This window comes from Anopheles aquasalis, chromosome 3 (assembly GCF_943734665.1).
Source record: "Anopheles aquasalis chromosome 3, idAnoAquaMG_Q_19, whole genome shotgun sequence".
Classification (NCBI taxonomy): domain Eukaryota; kingdom Metazoa; phylum Arthropoda; class Insecta; order Diptera; family Culicidae; genus Anopheles; species Anopheles aquasalis.
In genome coordinates, this window is record NC_064878.1 from 26,567,013 (window position 1) to 26,588,343 (window position 21,331).

The window sequence follows — 21,331 nt, forward strand, 5'->3', positions numbered from 1 at the left end:
TCCATGGAGGCGCCTCCCCCAGACAATTGCCTCCAATGCTAGTTCGCTGTATAGTACACTTTACAATCTCACATCCCTGTCTCTCTCATTGTACGTCACTATGACGTCGTCATGGCAGCACGAGGCTTCTTCGTCATACTCTGTAAATTGGAGTACATCAAATTGATCCCCTGTAGCTTGTGGTACCATCCGTCGCCCTTCGCTAATTGATATGTTTTCGAGTGTCCAAAGAAGCCCGCCTAGTATCTTCCCTTCCGGAGCTGCTGGTACCCTTATCTACCGCGTCACTGCTGAGATCCGTACCGCGAGCGGGCTGTTATCTGGCCCAAAACATCTGTTGAACATATGAACACGAAACGAATCAATTGCAGCTATTGAGCCGGATGGAACCTGCCAATCTAGGGTTCCGGTACTCCAACAGTGTGGGTAATCGGTTTCTAATGACCGCCGTTCCGTCCCGAGGGGGCAATACCGATTGGAGATTACCCCGATGATATTTGACCAAAGATTGTGGAGCAACTGCCGATGGTACTGGTGCCACTGCTGTTGCGGCGATGCTTGATATTCCACTAGACTGTGCCCGGTTCGGCATGAACAAGATTCGCAGCCTATCTTGTTAGCAAAAACTGCCGGGAATTTAGAAAAGAAAAATGAGCTTCCGTCCCACCGAGACCGATTTATCCCGACCGAGCTTCCTCGCTGGGTATCCGTTTAATTATTATCCATTTATTTACCCCGTCCCTTCGCGTCCCCCCCCCCCCCCCACCCCGATCTCTAACAAATGCTGCATCACGCGGCCACACCAAACACGCAACACAAGGCGGTCGAAGGAAAGAAGACATTAACGGTGAGAATCCGCAACGGCGGCGGCGGCGCCAGAGCTACAGTATCCATTGGTCTTCGGGGACTAGAATGAATGATCGGCTACCGGAAACGCTACTCCCGGAGTGATCCACAACTGGCGGCGTGACGACCGTTATGGTCTGCCGGATCATATCGCCAGCACATTCGGTGATGGTGCGTGAGTGATTGACTAATTTGTGAAAATTAGTCACCTAATGGCATTATAATTGTGCATCTCTCTCTCTCTCTTTCTCCTCGTAATTCGCTCTTTCTTTTCGGTCATTTATTTATTTTTATTCCACTTTCGGGTGCCATCTACTGCGCCGGATCGACGACGCCCCCCTAAATGGTACCACAGAAAACCATTTGGCTGTATATCCATCTGCCTAAAGTACAACCGTGCATATCCTCTTAATGGTAGATGACTTTCTTTGATTGAAATTTGGACAAAATTAATGGAAGCGAAAGCATCGCGGTCATTAGACGCATTCCTGGGGAAAAGCAGCAATTTCCGTCTGTGATGGAATGACGCGTTTCGGTTCGCTCTCCATGGCGTCTTGGAGGAGCAGTAACTCAGATTTTCGCTTGTTTTTGTGGTCTAATTTATGGGTCCCCCATTTCGTTGTGTTATAGCAATATTGTGCTCCAGAAATTCCTGGTTGGTGACTCTGGTATTTCGTGCCCTTCAAGAATAAGAACAGAGATTTCCTCAAGCCCAAGTGATCCCGGTCACAAAAAAGACCTTGATTACCAAGATAATAGACGCTTATCTGCGACTTAAACAATTACAATTAATCTAATACTACAATGTACCTAAAGGACTTGAGTACTTAAGACGTCTAATCTCCGCTATACCCTTCAGAATCCCACTCAAAACCACAGCTGCACCGACGAACTGATATTGTCTTCCCCGATCCATCATCGCCTGGCCAGTAATTAAAGGTGGTACTAATTGCAAAATTAACGCCCCTCTCGGCCAGCTTTCTTATTCAAAGATTTCATTTCGATTGGGGCGCGGTTGGTGGGTTGATTAGTGCACAGCACGCGCTGCACTCGCACCGCCCGCCACGTTGCAATGCCGCACATGCCACGAAGGGCATTTGGCGCCGAATTGGTTTAATGCGGTGCATCGACGCACCCACCGAAAGGCCGAGTGCGCTTCTGCGGCCGACGCCCGTCCCGGCCCCGGACAGCAATCAATCAGTTAATCAATCTGCGTGGCGTGAGCAGCAGTGACCAAATTCCATTTCGAGTTTTCCACACATTTTCGTACAGGTTTCCTTTCGCCACACTCACAGCTAGTGACCGACGGTGTATTGGCCAATGGTAATTAAAAGGTCTCAAGGCGGCGAAACGCATACACATGAGCGCTTTCCATGTGCTTTCGATTTTTGGTTGACCGTTTTCCCTATCAACTGACCTCCTCCCTCGTTGCTGTAAGCACTCGACCACAACGGAATTTCCACCACAGGTTTTTCCACGGAAAAAGCGGTACCGAAAACCTCCCGCTGGCCAAATGAAATGACGCACGGACGGACGTGCATACGAATGGGAAGGATGCATTTCCATTCCGTGTGACGTCAATTGGTGGTGCGCAGAGTGGAATCTCCCGTAGAAAAAAAAAACTGCATGCAGAATACTTACAGAATAGCAACGTAAAAGGGAAATACGCATGCAAACGAGTGTGTGTCCGATTGCGCACAGAGAAAAAAGAGAAATGAAATTTCATTAATTAATTACAGGCACAAGCTCCTGCCAGTCCACCATGCAGCCCATGGATCCGAGGTCATTGGCGATCGATCCAATAGCATCGAACATGGTAAAGGGCTCTTGTACCTCCGCTACAACAGCCCCTCACACCGCCACACTACACCGATTGATCGATACGATTTAGCGTAGCATAAATTCATCCAGAAACGATGCAAAACGGAATTTGCTCGCGCAACAACACGCCGTGCCATGCCACGATTAATTGATCGATTGAATGTGCCCGCAAATGTCCAGAATGTGTGTAAATATGGGCGAAGTGAACGGCAGCTTGGAGGGGTGAGGGTGAGGTACAGCGCTACAACTCAATCTGACTGACGATTGATTTGCCAATCAACCACTGAGAGGCAGGGCGAAAAATCGAGCAGAAACGGAGCATAACTCTACGGTCCACGGCATGCATGCCTGCCTGCGGGTGTCATTCCATGGCCACCGATCAGTGCGATCGATCTGCGATGCGATGCGATGCGATGCTAGAGCCAATCGCGCCACCCCATCATTCACGCAAAAGCGTGCCAAAGCGCACGGAGGTGGCAGACAGGAGACCGGGCAGGAAATTGCAATCAAAGCGACGGCACGAGCCCTCTCCATGGGCTTGGCGCATCATTTTTCATGCTCCATTCTCTCGATGCCGACCGCGATCGCGACGAACGGTGATGATCGGGCGCGAAATGTCCGCCAGTCCGGGTAGAGGATATGCGCTCACTCGCTCCCGTTCCACTTTATTAATTTCCTTTCGCTTTGGCTCTTTCAACAGCTTCTTCGGTAGCAGCATCCGGAGAAGGAGAAGAAGGAGAAGCAAAACACCCCAAATCTAATGGCCATTTGTTTAATTTGATGAATTTTTACGCAATCTTTTCGATTATGAAAATGAATCGCTTTGGCCCCCCACCGCTTGGGCTCGCTGGCCGGGGGTCTGATAGGGAAGTCATCAATCTATGTCGCCACCACCGTGGCCCAGCCGTTTGCATTTTTATCATCCACCGAATAGTTAAGCTGGCTCGGTTAGTTGGAGAAAGGAGAAAGTGTGAAGAGACCACGTCGGATTTTTGGTTTTCCCGAAAAGCTACCCAATTCCAAAATGGCCAATCCATCCATCCTTTATCACGGCGTAAACCAATTGTAAATTTTTCGCCAGTTTCGAAGGAAGTTCGTGCAAAAATATCTCGCAATACGAGATCTCTGGCGTTCCGGCCTCCTGGTTCCAAGAAGCGTCCCCCCCGGGGGGGTCAGAGCACGTACACCACGTTCGACAGTAGTAATTAAACGCCAAATTTATTGCTCCGTCTTCTCGGTAGCCATTTTGCATTCATTACGTGACAGAAAGCTCGAAACTCGAGAGGTGCTGCGACAAAGGTCCTTTGGGGTATTAGAAAACGTTCCTCTCGAGAGACAGACACTCGCAACGCATCTCTGACACTAATAAAGTGACACTTTAAATCGTGTATCGTGTTCTGTACACACCTAATAGGAGCTAGAACCGGGCTCGCATCGCCCTTCAGGGAACAAGAGTTCGCTGCCCTGCCACGTCATCTGCTGCCCGGAGGTGAAAGCGCCACAGTGCCGGTCAATATAGGTTCGAGCTGCATTAATTATGCCATCCATCGAAGGGCCACCGGTACTGAAGGAAGGAAGCTGCACCTCACACTCAGAGCGTCACGGATGACAGAACACGCGTACGTGCGCACTAGAAAGCTGTCAGATGAAATCTTCCTCTCCTGGTTGGGGTGTGCGCGTGGCCATCGAGCAAGTGGCTGCGGTGCGCCCTTTTTTTTAGTTGTAGGGTTGTTGCTTTTGAGCTTTCTCCACCTCGGCCCACGGTCACGGCCCTTTAGCTGCGAGAGTCGGCAAAGCGGCAGAAGGTGTGAAACGATTTACTCTACAGCGCTGTTCAATACTGCGCCTTCCAATCTGATGCCGATTAGATGGTTTGGGATGGATGGCCAAGAATGTGTGCCACATTCCAGCAATACACTGGCCGCATGAGGAAGGGCGCACACCACACCACTGGCTGACGCACCACCCTAGACGCAACCGGAACAACTATTAATCGGCACCTCATGCGTGGAGCCCTCAGCGGTGGGTGGCAGGTGTTGATCCGAACCAGTTAGATCCATTGGCGATCAGATGCATCGCAGGAGTTTGCTCCGGCGCTGCGTGCAAGCCACACGGCGAGCCGCTCGCGCTCGCAGATTGCGCTCGAGCATGGCCACTATAACCTAGAAAACCATCCCAGCGATACCGAAAAAAAAAACACCAAAACCCGAGCACTGCGAGCGATGCGCTTCGCTTGCGATGCCTCCTTTCGGCTCGTCCACACTTCCGCACTTCGCAAGTCGCCAAGTCCCTTGAGTGGAGTCGTCTAACGGTCAACGCTAGTGTCGGCCAACGGAGTGTTGCTTCGAAACACTCGAGGTGGATTACTGGCCACTTTATGGCCGTTGACATCACCTCATCTTGGGCACGACACCGTTGTGCCGGTGTGTCACTGAACCTGCGAGCTGCCCGTAAGATCCATTATCGCATTACGCTGACGATGGAGTAGTCAGCAGCAGCAGCAGGAGGCCCTGTCAGAATCCGCAACGGTTTGTACCGCTATTCCCGCCTCGAGAGAGACAGCGAGAATCATCAGGTTCTTCTTCCGATCTACGGTGAAGAAGCTGCCATCAGACGCAGCATCGAGAATAATCGTAATTTTACAGTTTCCATATCGCTGGCTAGAATCCGTAATTATTTGCATGAAGCACTAGAACGAGAAGCGGCTTGATGCGGCTGTTTCTTCGTAGTAGATAGTGGCTTGAGTGGTTACGCCCCATGGTGCGCTGCTTCCTCAATTTCCTAGCAACGTTCACCGCTATCCACGCTATCCGATTCCCAGGCCCAGGCCCCGGGACTCACACGAGGTAGCTGCCGGTTTGATTCGATTAACGATCTCCAGCTGGTGAGATTTTGTATTCAACCGGCGTGAAGCGAGAGCGAGAGCAATAGGAACATCATTAGCTACGATTAGATTTGTTAATCCCGTAGCGCTCCCTAGCTGTACCGCAGTCTGGCCACTGACTCCAGTTGGCTCGGCCTCTCGGATCGATCACAATGGCAACAAACGGCGGCGGCAGCAGCGGCGTCGTGGCATTAGGAGAAATCCTAACGATCGAAACCCCATTGACTTTCGCATAGCTAGCAAGACGGTCGAGCGGTCGAGCGTCCAAGTCCGTTATGGGGTATTGCCCCGGGGCTCGAGTCGCGTAGCGGAAGATCCGATGCCCGCCGGATCGGAGCATCTTCACAACAACTGCAGCGCTGCACAAACAGAACAGCGCACACTGGCGCACTCACTCCACTCTTGACCTCCACAGGGCCTGAGCTGTAGCCCTTCTTCACCTGGAGAGTGAAACGTCGAATCCACTTACCTTGTTGATCTTCCTTTCGCGTTCGTACGTGACGTTCCGTTCGCGGTGAACACTTATTGAACTCTTACTCTAAGCTAGCTATCTTTCTATGAAGATCTCTCGCGTCGTTGATTAATCCGTCGCTAGCGACGGCCAGTTCGTCGTCACTTGCACTCCAGGCACTTGCACTTGCTCAAGGTCACTCTCTGTAGGGGGCTGTACACTGTCCAACGGGGTACCAGCTCGGTGACACATGCTGTCCGATCCGGCACGATCGTGCTGCAAAGAGAAACAAGAAGCGGAAAACGGTTTTTTTTTGGTTAATGACCGGACCACCACAAACGAAAACAACGCCATGACTCCCGCCGCGTGTTGCAAGCAATGTCATTGCTTTCTCACAATGAACCCTCGCTCCCCCCGGGTCGCAGTCACCGTCGCCGCTGAGCTAATGAGCTGTTGGGGCGCGCGGAAACTGGTGGACACGCGGTTCGAGGTTAGGCCACTCCACTTTTCCGGCTACAAGCCCAACCGAGACACAATGTCACACAGGGGGTGGAAGAAAGGCGGAGGCGGCGGCACCGATGGCGACAGCAGCATCTACCGGGGGGGAGGGGGGAGGAAAAACAAACAAACAACCCAAAAACAGCAATGTGCCGCTTGTGTGTGCGTGTGCTTTAATTACAAATTATAATTCGTTCGTTGGTCAACGAATTTCATCAAACATGTTTTCTTCCTCCCGTTTCGCGCCGGCTGTGGTCTCGAACACGAAAATTAATGCACTTCTTTTCCAGCGCACGTCAATGTCACGGAAATTCGGTCGGGGCCTGGTGGCCTTGCCCCGGCGCTAGTGCCAGGCATTTCCTTTTGTGGCCCTTTTCTTCCAAATAAAAAAAAATGCTTTCGGCGAAGCGAAGCGGAAGTGTCGTTCCCGAGAAAGCAAAATTGAGCCACCATACTCACATTAGCGCGAAAGATTCGATTATTTGTGGCCCGTGAACGGTATCCGGATGACGTTACCGAAAATGGGATTTTGACAATTTGAAGGGATTGCCACCAATGATTACTAGATAAATGGGTGAAAGGCGAATATCGCTTTAGCCTACTTTAGTTTTTTTTTTATTAAAACCTACAGGGTGTACCATAAAATAAGGAGAATGTTTTCATTGCTCTGTTTTGGCCTTTTTTCTAATACCGGTATGGCGTTGTGGGGTGTCGATATTGCTTTGCGCCCAAGAAAAATTTCATAGAAATAACCGCGGTTCTAGGATGTAATCTTGGCATTGTTTACCGTATTAAACGTTCTATTCATGAAAGGTCAAGGCATAGAAATCATAGTAGTGGTCAGCAACGATCTGAGCGCACTGAAAAAGTGGTAAGATCTGTCAGAGCAAAAGTTACAGAAATCCAGTGCGATCTATAAGAACACTTGCAAAAGAGACGAATATCTCAAGATCCTCCATGCATCGGTGTCGCAAATATGGCCTAAAAGCAACCTCTAGTGCTAGGATGAAGCGTAATTTAATAGTTGGAAGGATAAAACATCTTTGATATGAGGAGATCGACACATTTGTAGTCAGTTTTGATGGCGAAGAAACCGGTTATTGTCATATTAAATTAAATATTGATGTGTATATCAATTGTATTAAGGAACACGTTTCACCATAGATTAAAGCCAACTTCGACACTCTAAAAAATGTTGAGTTTCAGCAATATGGAGGCGCCTGCCATACGTCTAAACGGACTCAAACATGGTTGCAGGAGAACATGAATTTTCGGTCGATAGATTTATGCCCTCCAAGCGGTCCTCAATTAAATCGGTTGGGCTATTCAATATGGGCGTTTGTTCGGCTTAAGACCTGTGAATCGTCACACCATACACGGTTGGCTCGCTGAAATCGTTTATCACCAAACCCTGGTCTTCTAAGTTGGACTCCTATTTTACCGAAGGGTGTTCACAAATTTGTAACCGCAAAAATAATTAAAAATACTGTAAATGTTCCTTTCATTCCGTTATTCCGTTCACTCCATGGATGGAAATGGAAATGGAAAACAGTTCATTAGGCTATCAATGTTATTGTATTTACAATCAGTAACTTCTCCTTTACTATTAATTGCCTGGAAATGCGGGATGGCATGCTTACAGCGAACATGAAAAATGTTGCAGTGCGCAAGGATCGCCATGCACTCTTATTAGCTACTTCCACCTGATCTACGGTGTCAAATTGCCTACCATTCCCGTAAACATCACTAACTAGCATCCGCCAATCATTCTCCATCGAATTTAAGTCTGGAGAAATCGCTGGCCAGGACATTACATTGATGTTTTTATACTTTAAGTAGGCAAGTGTCGCCGTGGAGGCGTTATTTTACTGAAAAAAATATTTATTCACGATGGTTTTGCTTAAAACAGTAGAAAACCTACAAAAATGGCTTCATACTTCGCTAAAGGATTTTCCCCTTTTTAATGGTACTGCTTACTTTTATGTACTGCTTTATGAGTGTATCAACTGTGCTACTAACAGCTCCCAATTGAAAGCGAGAATTCTTCCCCAAAATCAGCGCTTCCAAGACCAAACGAAACTCAATACCCCCCGCGCCGGGGGAACGCTGACCTCCGTGATGGCCTACGCATAAACTACAAAACAGGAAGTGGCACCCGTTCACTTGACTCATCTTCCAAATTAGATTAACACAATGCTCACCGGAATGGACAACAATTGTGAAAAATTCCAAACTTTGGCCCACCCCCGGAGGTGACGGGATGCCATTCATCAATTCTATCGCACTATCTAGCGACCACTGGCCGGTCAGCTTGAGAAAACAAACCCAACGCTGACACTGACTGGCCACTGAATGGTGGGGGGGGGGGGGGGGGGGGAGGCAAACACAATTATTGTTAGCCGGACGAACCGGACCGAGGCCCACCAGGCACCACCAATCGACCACAGACCAGAGTGTCGATTATGGGGTTCTATCGTTACGCCAAGAACGTGACCTTTGCCATCACACCATCATTAGTTTTCTCCCGTTTTCTTCCCCAGTCCCAAGCGCGGTTCGAGGTGAGGCCGAACCGTCTTTCTAAACACTCCAAACAGATCCGAGACGCGCTCTTTCGCGGTTACCGAAACATCAATCATTGTCCAACCGTTTCCACCGTCGGAGCGATATGACGAGACCGGACACCGGTTCCTTGGTCCGGGGGCTCCCGATAGCAACAGTTCCCCCCGGGGGACCACATTTGATTGATCGATCGGTCCCACCGGTTCGGGGCAGCAGCAGCATCAGTCAGTCAGTCAGTCAGCCAGCCACGCGACACAAAGTTCCCCAGAAAGGAAAGAACACCACGGCGGTCATTTCCCCCCTCCGTGTGGGGCTCTTCCTTCTCGGAGAAAATCTCGAAGATCCGGACGTAAGTTTCGTGCAAACTTCGCTGCCGAAAAAGTTTGTAGCCAACCATATTTCTCTCTCAGCGGATCTTACCGGACAACTTCACCGTCAAGTGCTTCCCTGGCCACGAGAGCAACTGGACGAGCAGCGAATCCATCATGCACGGCCGTACAATACACGGCCACAACTACTGACCAAAGCCAGTCGAAACGCTTGCCGCTTCGCCGATGGAAATGAAAAGTATAATTTAGTGGAACAAAACGACCAAATTTCCCTACTACCCACACCACACCGCAGAGACCTGGTGTTCGCTTTATCATTTCGCGATGCTACGGTTGTGCGGTTGCCGGTACGAATTCCAACTTGCTGGCCAACCGCTGCTTTCCGACCAAGAAAATCCCACCGACACCGACAGAGCGGGCGAGTGAAAAGCCGGGCATCAAATCACCGATTTGACTGTGCGCTTTCGCCCTGCCCACTGGCAGCTAGCGTCGGGGATTTACATAAATGAATTATGCAAATTGGCCAATTGCAGCACGTTCGCCCGGGTTGGATGCGAGTTCCTTCAACAATTGTTTGGGGTGGGGAGGGGGGGGGGCAACACTGACCGACTGACTGAATCTGATGGATCTTGTCTGAGATCTGGTCAGCGATTTCCTCTGCGTGTTGCCAAAACATATACTTTGTGGTTTTGATCTTGCGACCTCCCCGCCCGTGATTGTGGTCCAGTGCTGCTCGACTTCAAAGTATCGATGTTTTCCCATAACCCATATTTCGATCCTGGAGGAAGTTAACTCGAACTTTGAATTCAAATTCAGTTGCCCGGCGACAGAAAGTATCGTGGATGTTGTACCAGCAATTCCATTTCCAAAATTCCATTTCCCTAAAACGTTCAAAACATCATCATCATCACCAACAACATCATGAACTGATTTGCAAACGCTGGGAGGGTTCAGGGAGCGGAAGAGATGGATGGGATCCCAAAGGTTCCCATGCTGCTGCTCCGTGAGAAAGCCACGCGCACTGGCCAGTGCCAGTTATTAACTTCCCGAACACGGCACGCCAGAGAAGAGACACATTTCGAGACAATTTCCTGCTCTCGCGGAAAAGCGCTCGGAAAAGCGTCAAGCATGGTGCGCGAGCGCGCGGAAGGGAAAGCATTTGCATGCATCCCAATCGATCGATGCCACCGCCAAAGTCATGTGTATGCGTCCGTGTGCTCCGGAGTGAGTGAGTGTTTGAGGAAGGTAAGGAACACTTTTCCCTTCTATGGACCGCGCCGCCATCCCTCCGGCAGTGGTATGCAAAATCGATCACAAATTCCTAACTTTCCCGCCCCCCCCGCACCGGTGGGTGTGATCGACACAATTCGACACAAACAGAACCTGCCGCACCTGTCCGTCTGTCTCGAGGCACGCAGCCAGTCAACGGTGACGCCCGGTGCTGGGGACTGCCACCTTCTCCACTCGCTGCCACACCTTTCCGGGGTACTCTGCGGCGCTTCCTCATTGATTCCTCATCCGCTTGGCGCCTCGTGTGCCCGTGTGCAATTTCTGCCAAACTCATCCTTCCATAACGAATCGACTATCGATTTAGGTTCGGGAGATTGAATCATCCGGACTTCGGCCACCCTTTCCCCCCCCCCCCCCTTTCGGAGGTTGATGTAATTCCTGCACACAGTCGGGCACACAACCCATTAGACTGTCCCTTCATGCGCTACAGATTGTCAACGCGGATGAAAGACGAAAGATTGGAGGCGGATTGCGCTGGAAATTGCCTTTGAAGCTGTTGTCTTCGGAACTGCCGCGCGAAAGCGACCACCAAATGCCCGCGAATCCGTGATCTTAATGATGATGATCATGATGATGATGATGATGTAGAGTATGTCGCTGCATTTGAATGTTGACCGAGCCTGGCAGCCTGATAGTTAGTTGATGGAGCTCAGGGATTTCCACGAGAAAGCGGGGTAGCCGGTCGAAAGTCATGTTGCGCGTGACCGCAAACAGACCCACACACAAGCGGGCACGCACATTGTCACCGCGGTCACTTTCTAGCCATTAAGCCACAAGGGGGGGGGGGGGGGCAAGATCGCGATATGGACGAAAAACCCCGTTGGCGCGAAGGAAAACAGCTGCTCAGCGCTGCCCACCCAGACTGGAGCACGTTCTCGCTCCCGGCCAGCACGCCGACGGTCGTCAAGGTCGACTGAGTCGGCGTAACGGAGTACCAGCACCCCCGGGGGTTGTGTTCCCTTTTTTTTTCATTTCCGCACTCTTCTGGAAGCAACGCAAACGCACAGCGCACGGAACGGAATGGCGGTAGGCGCATCATCCGTATAGACTTTAGAGTTAACTAGCCGAATGTGAGGTTTTTAGGAGGAAGAGGGAAATTAATTGGCTGCCAAGGGAACCAATTAAGCGATCAAATGAGTGATCGCACTTCACCAGCCGTAGCAACAGGCAGACTGATTTCTCTCATCAGGGAAACAATATGCTGGTCCGAGAGGGGGTGTAAAATTCAAGGCGAAGAAGACGTCAGCACCAGCACGTATGTGGATGCCCCTCTGTTGTTTGAGTTCCAATCAGCTCTCATTAACGCTGGACAGATTTGTGGGGGAGCTGTTCCCGAGTTATTGCCAACCGCTTTGCTTCACTTCTTTCCATGTCCCAAAATCTGTCCATTAACTCGACTGCGATGCGATGAAGAAATAATGTCTTTGGTGGTGGTATTGAAGATGGGTTGGTTCTAACAGGACTGAGGATCAACTAATTGATGCTCAAAATATGTTTGATGTCGTGTGCTAGTACCGCGTCCAAATGAATTTTGGATTAAGGAGGGAAATTTAACCAAAACTCGACGTGGCTACCTGGATAAACTTATAATCTATGAATAGAATATTGATTCGTATTTCTCTGATAACCCATCACGCAGCTACGATGGGCACCGTTTTTGGTTCGAATCAAAAGACTTGCCCCTTAAGACTTAAGCGACGAACCCGGCTTGAGGATTGATCAATCCGTCACCATCATAGCGTGATCACTTTTGAAACTTTAAAATGTTGCCAAATTTTCTTGAATCGGTGTAGTTTAGTATGATATTGACTTGAGAAAATAGATTAAATGTTTTCTTCACAAAAATGTGAAATGTGATCAGCTCTGGAGATTCTAATGCTTACTTCCATGCAGTTGACATATTGCAGGATAAAAATCCCTCAGAACAGTATTCTTGCATGTCCAAACGCGTTCTGCAAACATTCATGTGCAATTCAAGTGCAGTTATGTTCGCTTGTTTCACCAGCAAATGCTACTATAAACCAAAAGTTCACTCTTGTCACATCTTCATTCAAGACAGCGGATCGTTTATTTGACATTTTTCATACATTGAATGACCAGCGGTGAACAAAGAATAATATCCGCAGCGAAAACAAAAAAAAATTGAAAGATAACCAGTTTTGTGTTCAAAAAAAGCAGTTGTTTTGCCTTTTTTTGTTATGCTTGTGTAAAAAAAATACAGCGACAAAACCACATCATCAGCAAACAAATTACTTTTCCATTGTAAACCATTGGCAACTGCCGGCAAAAATATGCGAAAAAAGACGTAAAACTGGAAGACCAACAATAATTCCAAAGCGGTCATCTGCAAGTGTTGATGTTGAAACATAATACAAACAAGTTCAAAGTCTGCAAAGTAAAAACCCTCTTGTGATGACATTAAATGAATGTTTTTTGAATGAGTTTGAAGTCAAACCATCGAAGAGAAAATCACAGCAAAAATTTTCTTTTACAAATACTTTGAATTTGTAAATATTTGCGATACTCTTGAAGTAGCTTTTACTTGCCTGCTAGCTACCTCATCGATTGTACGGATTGACTTGTAGCAACTGTATCTTCTGCTTCTTTATCAATAATCCATATCTGTGCGAGTTTTCCCATCAGAATTGAAAACCATAACGAAGCATTGAAATTCGCCAGCAACAATGTTGAAACCTTTTTTCGGTTTCTCCTCGTACACTCCCCGTATTCGGATTCTGCGTACAATCCACCGCACAGTTCGCACAATTGGATTCCCCAAATAAATCCTGTGGGCGCACGAAGCCAAATCCGAATGAATATTCAACACTTTTGGCCGAAAGCTCTAGACACTGACACGGCTCCACGGCTTGGAAGCCATGCGTTACGTTCGGTTTCGGTGAAATCCCCGTGATGCTCCCCCCGCCGGTGGGTCTGAGACTGAGCCTATCCCGTTTGCTTTCATTAATCTTCCCGCTAGCTCACGTACGACCACAGTGTGTGAACTGTGCGTGCCGCTTGTCGGGAAAAACGAAGAACATTTCCCCACATTTTGCCTCATTTTCCTCATAAATGTGCAAATTGGCGCACATTAATACGGCCGCTCCTCCACCACGGCTCCACCGACATCGCCATCGAGCGTAATCGGCCTAGCCCTAAGCCAACGGGGACGGACACACTGACGGTGTGGCAGTGCGTGCGGCAGTACCACCCGAACCCGAAACTTTTCTTGCATTTTGGTCTGTTTCAACTCGTACGTGTACGTGAGTGAGTGCCTGGGTGTCTGTGTTAACCGTTGCAAACCGGCACCGGCCAACCAGTCGACCCAGTTTTCCATCCAGCAACACCTCCATTACGAAGGCATTGGGCTTGGGCTTGGCCTGTGGACTTGCTGTATGTCGTCGTCTGCGTCGTCGTCAGCAAGCGCCCAAAACGTACAACTAAAATAAAAAAAAAAACGAATCGCGATATGTTGCATTTGCACAGACGCAAGGTGTGTTAGAGATAGCGCCCTGTCCGGTCACACAAACAACTTTCACCGAAGAGCCCCCCCCCCCGATGCTGAGCCAAATGTTGATGCGGGCCGCCAAATACGCGACGCGGCACGGGGTGTGAATCTCGGGACCTCAGTTGGTCCCGAGGTTATCCAACCATCAGCTTACACTATCTGCCGCTCCGAAGGAAGCCATCGAGGAAGTGCACCCTGTTGGGGTGGCGCGAAAAGTAGCGGACACCTGGGCCACGCTCAAAGTTGGTCAAATTGATAGGCGATCTGAACGGTGAGTGAGGATCTCGTCGCGTCCATTTGGGGCTCTGTTCGGGGTGTTTCGTTTGCTGCTCACGCGACGTTTAATGCGCATGAAAGTGGCTCTCATTATTTCATAATGAGGTGTTACTGACACATGACACAGTTTGCGAAATAGCGAGAGAGAGAGAGAGGCAAGGAGGTTGATACCATCAGAAAACATGGCGTCAACATAGAGATGTAACGCCCTGGTTCCCCCAAAAAACGCCAGTCTCTAAAGTCTCCGAAGGCGTCCCAAAAGTGTTTCGAATGTTGATGGATTCCCCCCGGAATCGAATTAATGGAATCGATCTCATCGCAAAGTCGAGAGCTGACTTGGAGCATCTTCTTGAACATCTTGAACGTCCGGACACCGTTATTGACAATTACACACTCGACGCCCGCGAGTTGGACAAATTGCGAAAAAGGCGAAACGAAACGAAACGAAGAGCGCTTACGAATCATCATTATCGGTTACAAATTGACACCGACTGATACTGATGTACCAGCGTGCAAGAGTGCTCAGACCTTCCCGTTTTGGGGACACACTGTTGCACCGTACGCCATTGACTGATGAGGATGGCTACGGATGGATGGTACGGAGCTATTTGCATCCCGCAAACATGCATCCCGATCACAGAGCAGAGCAGCATCGATTACATTGCTCCGTAGAAGCAGCAGCAACCGGAAGCACTAGAAGGCACCAGCAAGTTCCTCGCGAGCAACAGCAAGTTCCTGCAAGCGCCTTGGTGTGCTTTTGTAAGAGCTCTATGCTTCTCCTCTTCTGTTCTGTTCTGTGCTGTGCTCGTTATCGATTGCTCTTCGGAAGCGAAACATCTGGCCACGCCGGTAACGATGGTGCTGAGAAATCGTAAAATGATATTCTGCTTTTCCGCACAACCGGGCACGCAGCTCCTTCTGTAACGTTGGTGCATTCTCGCAGTAGCAACCAGAGCATGTTACAGATGCTTCTGTTACTGCTGGTGCTGCTAAGCCGACTTGCAAACACTCGTTAGTGCACCGGCAAAGCGAGCGAGATCAATAGAAAAGCATCGTGGAACAGGAACTGCTTCAGCAAGCTTCTCGTTTGCATTCGGTACATCCAACCTGTCAATACCTTGGAGAGGATCATCGTTATTCATTCGTAGCAATCGAAGGTAATACTACGGGTAAGGATGTGCTGCTGGTCAGTAACAAAGTTGTCATCCTTTGGACTGATCTCCGGATCCGGATTCGAAATGAATAAAACATTCAACCAGGGAGTACAGAATCAACTGTTTGCCCGGTCTCGACCGACAAATGTTAACAGAACCTCGACCTACAATGTTATTCAAATGAATCCTTCATCAATACTTGGACTGGGACATCCAAGTACTTGGACTATGACATGGAATATTGCTACAAGCTTTGTACTCCATTACGAACATACTCGCTTCATCCGTAATTTTTCCTGAACTTCACGAAGAAATCCTTCAATTAAATACATCCAATTCCGGGCTCCACGATTCCCAACGCATATCAGATTCCATGTTGCATTTGATTTTGATTTGATTTGATTTGATTTGAACCATGGTGCCGTAGTTTAATCAACTGAGTCAACTGATGCGTGATGGTGCCGCTGTGGTACAAGCGGGTGCAACAAGCGAACGGAAATGCCGCCAAAGACTCGCGAAAGTCAGCAACATTGTCCAACATTGCGGGGCGGGCGGGGGTGATGAGGTCCCCGTGGATGGCGGATGGATGTTCGCGTACGCAAAACATGGAAAAGGCTGTCATCTCCGGAAAAAAGGGGCCCCGCTCGGTTCCGAATCGGTTCGCCCGTTTCCAGTCGATTGAGCTGCCGAGCTCGTTCCGTTCCTTTCCACCCGCCCGTCCGCCCGCCCAGTGGTTCTTCCGGGCAATGTTTTCCGTTTGCTGACATGATCGCGCGGAGTGGCAGTGAACGGACGAGCTCATTCGTGAGGGAGTTTCGATTTTCCTCTTTTTTCCAACGGAAAATCGGCAATTTCGAGGAATGAATCCGGGTGCAGCTGATGCCTATTCGTAGCAGCAGCAGCAGCAGCATCAGAATGCAACCAATATCGAAATCGATACGCCTGTTTTTGGGGATTGTTTTACGTAAACACAAATGCCCCGATATGCAACTGAGATATTGTATAAAAAAAACGCTTATTTCAACAGAACACGACACGTGTATGGTGTGGCTCTATCTGGCTACGGCACGACAGACAACAATCACAAGATTCCATGAGCCCATGATGTTAAAAACGCGATTCTAGGAACCGTATGCTCGACGGAGATTACCGCCCGACCATCGGGAGGAATGGAATGCACGACGGTATCAGGTCTCAGCCGCCGCTCTCTGTTTACACAATCCACGCGGTTCACGGTGTGTCCAGCTGCATCTTACCGGCAGCTCGCCGTCGGTTTCGATATCTCGCTCACTGTTTATGCAACGTTGCAGCATAAGCATCACAAACACACGGCATAATGGAGCAACATAAAGGCCCCCCTTTCTTCGGCCCTAGGTTTGAATATTATTATGCTACGACTGTCCAGCCTGCAGAAGTGCTCATGGTCCAATCTGCTCTTTAAGAGAATTACCATTGCCCGTATTCCAACGATTTCTGATGAGTTCACAATAATGCACGCATACCAACGGGGGGGGGATGTGCATCATTGCGCTTATCATCGAAACCAGCATCGTTCGTCGTCACCGTCGTCGAACGTCGATGCCACGTCATTACTCATTCGACCATCAGCTCCAGTTCCAGCGCATTCGCTACGGCAATCACTCGCACACAAGCACGCACGCTACAGAAACATGCGGAGGGAAAAGCAATATCGGGATTTCAATTCATTTTCCTAGAAAATGCATGCTGCGGGCGATGGATGGTACAGTGGTGCAGTCCTCCTCCACTACGGTCTACCGTTTGATCACATCTTGGCCTTCTTGGACCTTGTGAGCTTTTTTTTCTCTCTCTTTACGTTTCCATTTCTCGCCGAGGGCGGCTGCAAACGTCAGCAGAACGGACAGGCCGCGACCTGACGAGCGCCATGAACGGTCAGCATGTTTTCGGGGCACGAGAGTGCCCGCGGGCACAGCCTTTGCCCTGGCCACCAGCCGGTACAACAGATTTTTTCATTTTCACTTTTTTTTTTAGTCTAGCGCGAGACTTGTCGTCTGCACTCTTGTGAGCGGTAGAGATTGGGTATGCCGTGTTCATTCTTTTGCATGTATGTTAGGTGCATGTTGCTGCAAGGAACACGCCATACAGTCAGCTGGTCTGATCTGGCTAGAAACGAAGAAAGATCTGTTCCGTCGAAGGATTGATGAGACACGAACTGGATGAGCACAGACTCTTAGCCGTTCTGCTCGTCATGCAACATAGACGGAAGAAGAAAAGGAAGAAGAAGAAGGAATCGAACAATCCGGACGCTAACCAGCGAGAACGGTATTTTGCTATCAGACATGCAAACCGTTTTGGTTGCTTTTGCCAGATGGAACCGTACGAATCTACACCGTGCCTTTGGCTAATAATGCTGGGATTCAGTTGATTGAATCGTTATCATTCGGAGAAAAGAGAAAGAAAGTTCTGGAACTTTCAACAATGATATTCCCAGGCAGCTAAACTTGTGCTAGAACACACTGGTCGACCTTCGCGATCGCCATCTGCCACAAATTGAAACATAATTCAAACTCTCCACAATAGAATAAACGCAGCACAAAATGCGAACGAAAAAAAAAACGATACACAATGACCAATGTCGTGCATCAAAAGGAAGAGTTATGAACGGTTCCTAAGGTCAAGGAACGCTGCTACACCACGCGCCCCGCTTTAACCCTTATCATGCGTGCTCCTGTGGCAAACTTCCGGATATTAAATAATCCCCCCACCGCCATAATACAGCGCCAGGAAGATCGTCATTCTAGCGACACCAGCGGCCTTGCGCAACGCAAGTGTTCTTCCCACCGTTCGTCTTCTTTTAATGGCTTCGGTTCCCCTTTCTTCTTTGATATCCGGAAGTCCATTGTCGCCAAAGGTAATGGGGTAGTGGGGAGATGGGAGGTAAAGTTGGTGTCGCTTCCATCGCTAATCTGATCCCAGGTCGCCAGATCCACGTGCTCTCCATCGATGGCATTAGCGGGGGCCTGAGGGCTGAGGGCTAAGGGTTTTCCGTTTATTTTACTTTTCACCCCCTTCGTGGCATTTTTGCTCGCATCGAGGTCCCACTAGCATCCAGATTCTACTACCAAGGGCAATCTTCCATCCCGAACGGGGGCGTTTATGCTTCGACGACCACCGGAGCACCACCAACAATCAGCCGGCCGGGATAATGGAAGTGATAAATTTGCATTTTTCAATTTTGGTCTCCGCACACAGGCACCTCCCTTTAGGTGCCATCTTCCTTCATAACGAGAGGTCCTATCATCACATGCTCGAGCGGTACCGGGAGTCTTTGCTCGGTAGCTTTTAATATAGCGTTAAGCGATGGTGCCGGGATATTCGTTTGCAATACTTGCCGGCCCGTTATCAACCGAAAAAAGAGGGAGAAAAGGGTTCTGAAACACTGTGTCGCTGGTCAACATTAGCCCGACACAAGCAGAGCGTAGAACGGATAGCGGGAAGCAGGAAAACGGGGACGAAAAAGATATTTGCATTACATTAAGGACGCTAAAGCCACGTGAGAAGGTCCGTGATAAAGGTAGATTGAAAGTGTTTCTATATTTAGAATCCTCCGAAGAGGCAGAAACCTTTTGCAACTGATAGAAAGATAGCAAAATGATCCCCGCGAAAAAAGATAAACAACCAATATGGCAACAGAAGGGTAGTGAACGTGAAACAGAAACATAAAAATCGAAAAAAAAACCAAATAGAAACAACTTTACCCGAAACAAACATTCAACCCATTACAAGACAAACGAATTAAAAAACACAGCGAAAGCGTGACTCACCCATTGATAAACGCGAGACAAAGTGCCGCTTGAAGTGTCGTCAGTGCTCAGCTAATCAATCCAGCCCCGTCTGTTCCCTGGCCCTGGAATCTGCAACCAAGTAGCAAGCCCTCGTGACACGTGACACCGGCACGTTCGTTCTCTTCTCACGCGCCCTTTTTTTTCGGCAGCGTTCCCGGTGTTATTGAGGGCTGTAATTATCTATCTCGCGAGCGCGCGCGCGCGCGTCTCGAGGGGTTTATGTTACTTCTTTACGCGTTTTCACACCCCTGGCAGCAGCACCGGCACAAGACAAGAAACGGCACTTATCTGCCAACACGCACGCTCACACACTGGCCCGTTGTTCGTCGTTATCGTCGGTGAATTGACTTTGGAACTTTCTTCTTTCCGAATCGCACACACCCAAGAAACACCAACACACGGGACGGGACGCACTTGATACGCTGATAACGTTGCTCCGGAAGCACGAGTCGGGCTTCTGAGAGCGGTCGAAGGTCACAAGGGGCTTTTTCAGTGATCACCGATTTTATTTTTAGGAAGAGTGCCGATAACTCGCTATCACCGGGGATCGCGACACTGGGAATCTGGTGGATCCCACCAAAAAACCGTCTGCTTTCCCCCGGACAGACCACGGGGATCGTCTGCGTGGTGTCCGAAGTCGAAATTATCTGGCGAAAAAACAACAACCACAACAACAACCAGCAACCGTTCGCAAAACGCGAACGGGGAAATTGTATTGGAACTTCTTCTGCTTCTTTTGCTTCTGTTTGGTCGTTTCGCTTCGCTTTTCCTTCGCTTCACGCACGTCGCAGATTGTACGCGCGGGAACACGGGCTCCGACCACCGGATAACGCTTTTCTGCTGTTCAAAACACACACGCGCACCACCACAACTTATTGGAAAAATGGATGGAAAATCCACAAAATTTCGGGAATAAAATAGACGAAGTAAAACCGGCGCACAGATCGCAGCAACGCTTGCGGTGCGTTGCGTTGCTTTCTCGTCGTTTCGTTTGCCAGCTCTCGATCACAGTCGATCGTCGTGCGCGAACGTCCGCTCGCTAACGCAGCACTTGCTCAAGTGAGAGGCTGGCCACGATCGTCGCGCACCGAGAGCGAGCTTGGCGTGCGCGAGCGTCAGCAGCTCGCGTTCATTTGCTCGCAACGTTCGCTCTCCTCTACCAGCTGATCGGTTGTTTACGATTGAGAAAAGGGTGCTCGGGGGCGGGTGGAGGATGCTTGCACCGAAAAATGTGGCCCACAAAGGTGGAGGTGGTGCAGAACCTGTTCGCTCGATGTTCAGAGGGAGCGCGTGAGTGAGGTCACCACAACCGGGAATGGGGAAAAAGGGAATGCTGGGTTGCTTGTGGCGCCTGTGGCGTCTCGTGCACCGCCAGGGAGAAGGGGCCACACTCACTTCGCACACCCACCCCACAAACTGCTTTCTCATTTACCGCTAGATCCCACCCCCGGGGGGGGAGGCCGTCGCTTCGCTATCCCTAGCAACTGTCTGGATGCGATCCTGGTCTGTATGTGTGCCTAGGCCACGATCTGGGCTGCCTCTTGAATCCGGATTTTTTGGTGGAAATTGGCCACCAAAAAGAGGTGGAAGAGGAGCTCCATTAGTGGGGTGAAGGGCATCTTTTGTTTGATTAATAGCCTGACACGCACGCACACAAACGCCAGTCCGATGGCATGGCAGATTTTTGCGGATTTTTCTCCTCCATTTTCCAAGTGGTCCAGCGAGTAAGCCGGAACCACCGGTACACACCGGTGCGGAACCATCATGTTCACGGTGCATCCCTAATGGATATGGGTTTTTTTTTCTTCGTCTTCTTATCTAATCAGCAAACCTCACTCGTTCCACTAATTGTGTCTCTCCACTTATCGTGATGGTTGGCGCGACTTCTTTGCGT

At 49.5% G+C, this 21,331-nt stretch overlaps 1 protein-coding gene across 1 annotated transcript in view; it reads right to left on the reverse strand.

Annotated features, from left to right (window-relative positions):
• The window catches only part of LOC126578989 (myosin-IIIb-like), a 48,109-nt gene extending 28,047 nt beyond the window's left edge, over positions 1 to 20,062 (reverse strand). The window contains exons 1-2 of the mRNA XM_050242169.1: positions 19,417 to 20,062; positions 6,021 to 6,278 (exon numbers count right to left, since the gene is read on the reverse strand). The gene's annotated coding sequence lies outside the window, so the exon portion shown is untranslated. The remainder of the gene's footprint in view (positions 1 to 6,020; positions 6,279 to 19,416) is intronic.
• Positions 20,063 to 21,331: the final 1,269 nt, after the last annotated feature.